Source organism: Saccopteryx leptura, chromosome 8 (genome assembly GCF_036850995.1).
Source record: "Saccopteryx leptura isolate mSacLep1 chromosome 8, mSacLep1_pri_phased_curated, whole genome shotgun sequence".
Lineage (NCBI taxonomy): Eukaryota > Metazoa > Chordata > Mammalia > Chiroptera > Emballonuridae > Saccopteryx > Saccopteryx leptura.
Window position 1 is genome coordinate 22,509,418 of NC_089510.1, and position 6,196 is coordinate 22,515,613.

Consider the following 6,196-nt stretch of genomic DNA (forward strand, 5'->3'; position numbering starts at 1 on the left):
TGTATGCTCTGAAATGTCTCTCTTAAGCTCAGGCAAGTGCCCAGGTCAATATTTTAAAAGAATCTACTCTGGTCTGTCAGCTATGTTTGTATCCAAGGGATTTATGTTAGCTGTATTTATTATTATTATTTTTTTATAGATATCCTTTATCAGGTTGAGGAAATTTTCTTCTATTCTTAGTTTGCTGTTAGATTTGTGTTTGTTTTTATTTTTAAAATCAAGAATGGACATTAGTATTGTCAAAAGTTTTTTAATACCACTACTACAGTTACAATTATTTTTCTTTTATTTTGTCAATACAGTGAATTACATTGATTTTAAATGTTAAACCAATCCTGCTTTTTAAGAATTAATCTTTATTTGGTCACATTATATTATTACAGAATGCATAGATTATAAATATATATTTTTATATATGTATAGTTGGATTCTATTTATTTAAAATTTGATTATAATTTTTTCAACTATGTTCATGACAAATATTAGATTTTATTATTTCTTTCTAATTATTTTGGGTTTTATTTGTTTTTCTTTTTTTAGTTTATCAAGGTAGAAACTGAATTTGTTGATTAGACTTATTCTAATATAGGCATTTAGTGTTATAAATATCCCCATCAGTACTGCTTTCTAATATATATATTTTTAATTATTATTTATTTTAATGTATTTTCTAATTTATCTTTTTATTTCTTCTTTGATCCATGGGTTAGTTAAAAGTGTGTTATTTTAAATATTTGATGGTTTTCTACAGATTATTCTGTTATTGATTTTTAATTTAATTCCATGTGGTCAGAGAACATTTATATATCTTCCTTGTCTCTACTGAATTTTGTTGCACATTGAACACAGTTATTGTAACCTTTTATTGTTCTTTTGTGCTAATTCTAACACCTGTGTTCTGGGTAAATTTTATTTTATTGATTTTTCTCACTATGGGCTGTGTTTTCCTGCTTATTTACAAGCTTGATAATCTTTGGATGACATACACTGTACATCTTACTTTTTTGAATGCTGGATATTTCTTGTATTTCTATAAATATTCTTGTACTTCATTCCAGATGTAGTTAAGTGGGAAACAGTTTGATCCTTTCTAGTTTTCCTGTTATGACTTGTTTGCTGGGAATAACTTAGTGCACAGCCTAGGGTTAATTTTTCCTCACCACTGAAGCAAGACTTTCATGAGCAGTTCACCTAATTACCTGTGAATTATGAGTTTTCTTAGTTTGGGTCACAGGAAAAGGAAGTCTTCTTGACCTGGTGTTCATGTCAGGCATTGTTCCTGATGTTCCATCCCCCCCTTTGATATTTTGGTTTATTTTGTCATGTTCATGCACTTATAATTTCTTTGCTGCATACTTGAAAGGATTCTCTGCAGACATTTAGGATTCTGTTTCTGTGCAATTCTCTCTTTCCTGGTACTCTGGTCAGTGAAGTCTAGCAGCTTTATTCTTCTTGTTCTCTCAGCTTTGTATCCTTGATTTAGGGCATCCACTGAGATCCTCCTAGCTTCTCCCTCTCTTGTTGTTGCCTGAAATTTCTCTTCTGACAGTAAATTTAGGAAAGTGTTAGGCTTACCTCATTTGTTCTCTATCTCTCAGAGATTACTGTCTTATTTTTATTGTTGTCCAAAGTCTTAGAAAACATTATTTTATGTATATATGTCGGTGCTTTGAAGGAACTCTGGTTGTTGTTACTCTATCTTGAAGAGAATCAGGAAGTTCTGTTAGTTTGGCTTAAAACTGAAATATATATATATATTTTACATTTTTAAAAATTTTATTTGGAAAATTAAATTTAATGAGATGACATTGATCAATAAGGTATGTAAGTTTCAGGTAAACATTTCCATAGCATTTGAACTGTTGATTATATTGTGTATCTATCCCCCAAAGTCTAATTTTCCCATCACCATATATTTGTCCCTCTTTACTCCCTTCCCCTTGTCTCTATCCCCCCCAACTTCTCTCCCTGGGTACCACTTCACATTTATCTATGTCCTTTAGTCTCAGTTTTATATTTCACCTTTGTGTGAAACTATATGGTTCTTAGGAATTTTTACTTATTTCACTCAGTATAATGTTCTTAAGGTCCATTCATGTTATAAATGTCAAACTATAAATATTTAAGAATGCTGTATGTAGGCCTCCATTTGTATTATTGTTATGGACTCAAAATGTTATGGTGGATTCAGAAAAAAGTAAAAAAGGGAATATTAACATATTTGGAGAAAAAGCATAATTGATGTAATAAATTCTCAAAGAGAAAGAATTGTTATTCTTGAGACTTGTTTGGAGGTTCTAGCAGGGGAGCGCAGCTACTCGTATACCCTTGACCGAAGAACGGTCCTCTCCTCTATCTGGGAAGGTCGTCCTCTTTGACTGAGCGCGCAGCTTCGGGAGGGACGCACATGGAGCGGTGAGGGAGGAAGGGGACACCCGCCTAGCCAGCCAGATCAGCCGAATCAACCCTGGCGATCAATGGGGTGACAGATGTCGCAGCCAGATCGCCCTCACATCCAAGAATTGTTATTCTTAAATTTGTTAAAGAATGGAGATAATATAAGATATTAGAAGATTGTGGCTTTTAATACATAGTGTCACTACTTAGAGTTATTGTTTGCTGACACGTAAAAGGTTCACTGAATCATAAATAGCACAACCGTTTCTAAAGGTCTTAATATTTTAATAGTTAATGCCTAGTTATTTATTTTTTATTAATTTATATTAGTCCTGATGTGGAGCAGAGCAGCTAGTTAGCTAAATTTGTCTAAGTCTTATGTGGAGAAAAGAAAATAATGAAGTCTCTATTTTAGGCTGAATATAAAAGAAATTTTTAAAAATTAACAAACTTAGGAAAAAATAATAGAACATAACTAAAATTTATTTTGCAGCTGCTATGTGCCATACCTACTCTGTGCAAAATGATCGAGCTTTTCTTAGTTCATCTTCAAAACAACCATTTTTAGTGAGCATGAGTGTCTGCTAGATTAAAAATAATTCCATTTTCTTTAGATTGGGAAATTAAGGCTCTGTTTAAGTTTATACAGCTGGAGAGAAAATGATCCAGGATGTAGGTTTAAGCAACCTGATTCAAGAGGTCACACAGTTAACCACTGACTATATTGCCAACATGGTTAAAATTGAAAATGGATTGAAGTACACAAGAATGTTAGAAGGATTGAGGCTTGTGTTCAGAAAGCAAGATATTAATGTAAAAGAGTCAGAGCTGCATTGGTGATGTTGGATCCAAGGTAGATGACTGAAGTAGGGTTGAAATAACTGTAATTAGAGTTAAGGTAATTTAAGAAACCTTAAGCAGGTTTTAAGATAATTCATATTAATAGCCATTAAAAGCAGTGATGACACTGGCTGAACGTGAAGTGGAGAGTAAGACTAATAAAATTTTATTTTAGTATTTTAGCAGACTGGATTGGTTTTCTCTAAGTCTTTAGAAAAATTTAAGAAGTTGAGGAACCTTAACCTTCTATACTTTATTTAACCAATCAGAAAAGGTTTCTGGGTCATCAATTTGCCCGCAAGTTATCTAATCTAGTAAACTGATGTGCTTGCTTTTCTGGTGGCCACTTCTTACCACTCCTGAAGTATTCTGGGTCTCAGTCATGTATCCTTTTCAAAGAAGAGGTCTCAATGTCATTGTTTGGGATTTAATTTTCAAGCAGTATCCCATTTGGTCCCTTAGGTCAGGTGTTTAATCAGTGCCATAGAGAAACCCCAGTATTTAATAGGAATAGGAGTATCTGAAGTTTCCTGTTATAATAGGGAAGCCGCCAGAATGCGTGAATATTGAAAGACCAAACCTGTGGCATCTCTGGCTTCTTTGCTGTTGATATAATAATGTTTGTCAGATAATCTCATGGGTGTTAACTTTTCAATGTTATCTTAACACATAGTATTGCTTACATTAATGTAACATTATTTTTATTGTTTTAACAATAAACTTTTTCAAGATGCTTATTATATATATATATAATTGCTCTGAGGGGAACAGAAGGGAAAAAGTGGTGCCAGTTTCATCTTGAGGAAAAAGAGCATTATGGAGGCTGCATTGTACCCAATGGGATTATAATGTGAAAATCATACAAAAAAATCACTGTTTTTTGGCAATACTCTCTTCCCTCTGATTTTGTTTAGTGTGGGTTTTCTGCTCTGTGGCATTTGGTCCTTGGTGGCAGATTTTAAATTCCAGTACTTTTAGGTCCCACAGACCCATAGACCTGTACCCAGTCATGGATTTTCACTTGTGGCCAGTTCTATGATTAAAATCCTTCAGAGCGTATCAGTGACGAGGCAGTGTTGGCAATCCCAGGGCAGCAGTTTGTGTAATGGTTAAAGCCACAGCTGTATATGGGTATCATGTTGTCATCATGCTCTAGAGTGAGTTGACCAAAAACCAAATGAGGCAGGAGAGGCATAAAATCAACCTATAAGGCAAAATAAAAAAATGAGAAAATTGTTTTTCTAAAAAAGATTTGGAGTTTTCATGTCAGCAAGTCTTCAAGTTTGTTATGTAAATGAATCTTGAAGTAGAAAACAAAATACATTATTTCCTCAGGCAATAATTCTGTGTCCTCCCCATCTTGTTTATATTTTAATAGAGAATGGGTACATACGAGGTAATTTTAAGTGGATTGGAAAACACTACTTTCTTGGAAGAAAAGAAAGAGAAGCAGGTAGTAGCTACAGTAAAGGGAAAAAATGAGGGGCATGGTAAGTGTGAAATGTATATATATACAAATATTTTGGAGCCAATACAACAAACAAAGAAACAATTCTTAAATTGGGGACATAATGAATGTGGTAAGCTCAAGTGTTCTTTTCAAAAAAAACTTCGCTTATGTTAAGTCTACCTCAGTTATTATCCTCAAGGGGAGCTTTCTAATTCACAGGGAGGAAGAGAAAAGGAAGCCAAGGAGGAAAAGAAGAGTCAAATAGCTACTGGGAACACTGAGGCTTCATTAATGAAAATCATACTCACAGTGATTATGGATGCAGCCCTAGATATTAAAGGTTGAGACAAAGAAAGTCTCATATGGGAACAGAAGAAGGTTGTAGAGAAAGACTGCATTGAAGACAGTGCTTGAGTTGAGTGGTTTAATACAAGCCTAGCCTTATTTTTCTTGCATTGTTACCCTGTATATTTGTAATTAAGATAAAGAGTTCCAAAGTTGTTAGAGAAAAAACCCAAAAGAAGTCCTGAGGGGACTCCATATTTCATAATTACATATCCTTAACTGGTAGAGATCTGGGTTTTCAAAGCTGGCTTTTAACTTAGTTTTAGTGGGTGCATTGGAAAATGAGGCTCACAGACCAGTAATGTTAGTGTAAGCCCTTCACACCAACTAAATGTACAATTCTTTTCCCCATCACTCAGGAATAGTTCTTCTAGTGCTGTTGAATATTAAAACAATGAATAACTTTGGGGTAATCTAAATTATTTGTTTTGTTCTCTGAGCATATAGCTGGTGCTAATTTGCAAAAGCTGGTTGAAAATAAATCTCATTTGGATGGCATTTAATAAAAATGCAAGTATTTTGACTAATTGTAAAATGATAGCATTTGATTCTTTCCCCAAGTAAATAGCAATTTGTTTCCAGGAATTTTGATGATGAAAAAATGACCTTTATACCCTTTCTTCAAGTGTTAGAGACTGTTTGGTTGTAAAAATTTATATACAGATATTTTGGAGAGTACAAATCTCCAAGGAATTATAGGGAATAGAAAGCTGTGAGCCAAACAATATGGACTTTGGATGATATTATGGACATTTTCCTCTTAAAAGTAAACAGGTTTATAATTTAAATTTGGAATATTTCTATTCTAATAAAGAATGAGTTTTGTTTAAACTGTTTCCTGCTAAACTGACACATTTCTGCTATTTTTTTTTAGTTAATAATCATTTGTTGAGCGTCTACTAGCTGTCAAATCCTACCTAGGTACTGAGGATACAGTAATAAACAAGACAGTCTTTGCCTTCAAAGAGTTGACATACTTACTGGGACATGTAGATTAAAATATATGAAAAATATAAAATCAAATGCTAATAAATTGAAAGAGCAAAATAAAATAGTGAGGTTGATTAGATAGTGATTAAGAGACTACTTGGGGAAAGACTGTCTGAAGAGTGATACTGAATTGGGATCTTAGTGATGATAAAGAGGCAAGCAAGCAAATTAAAT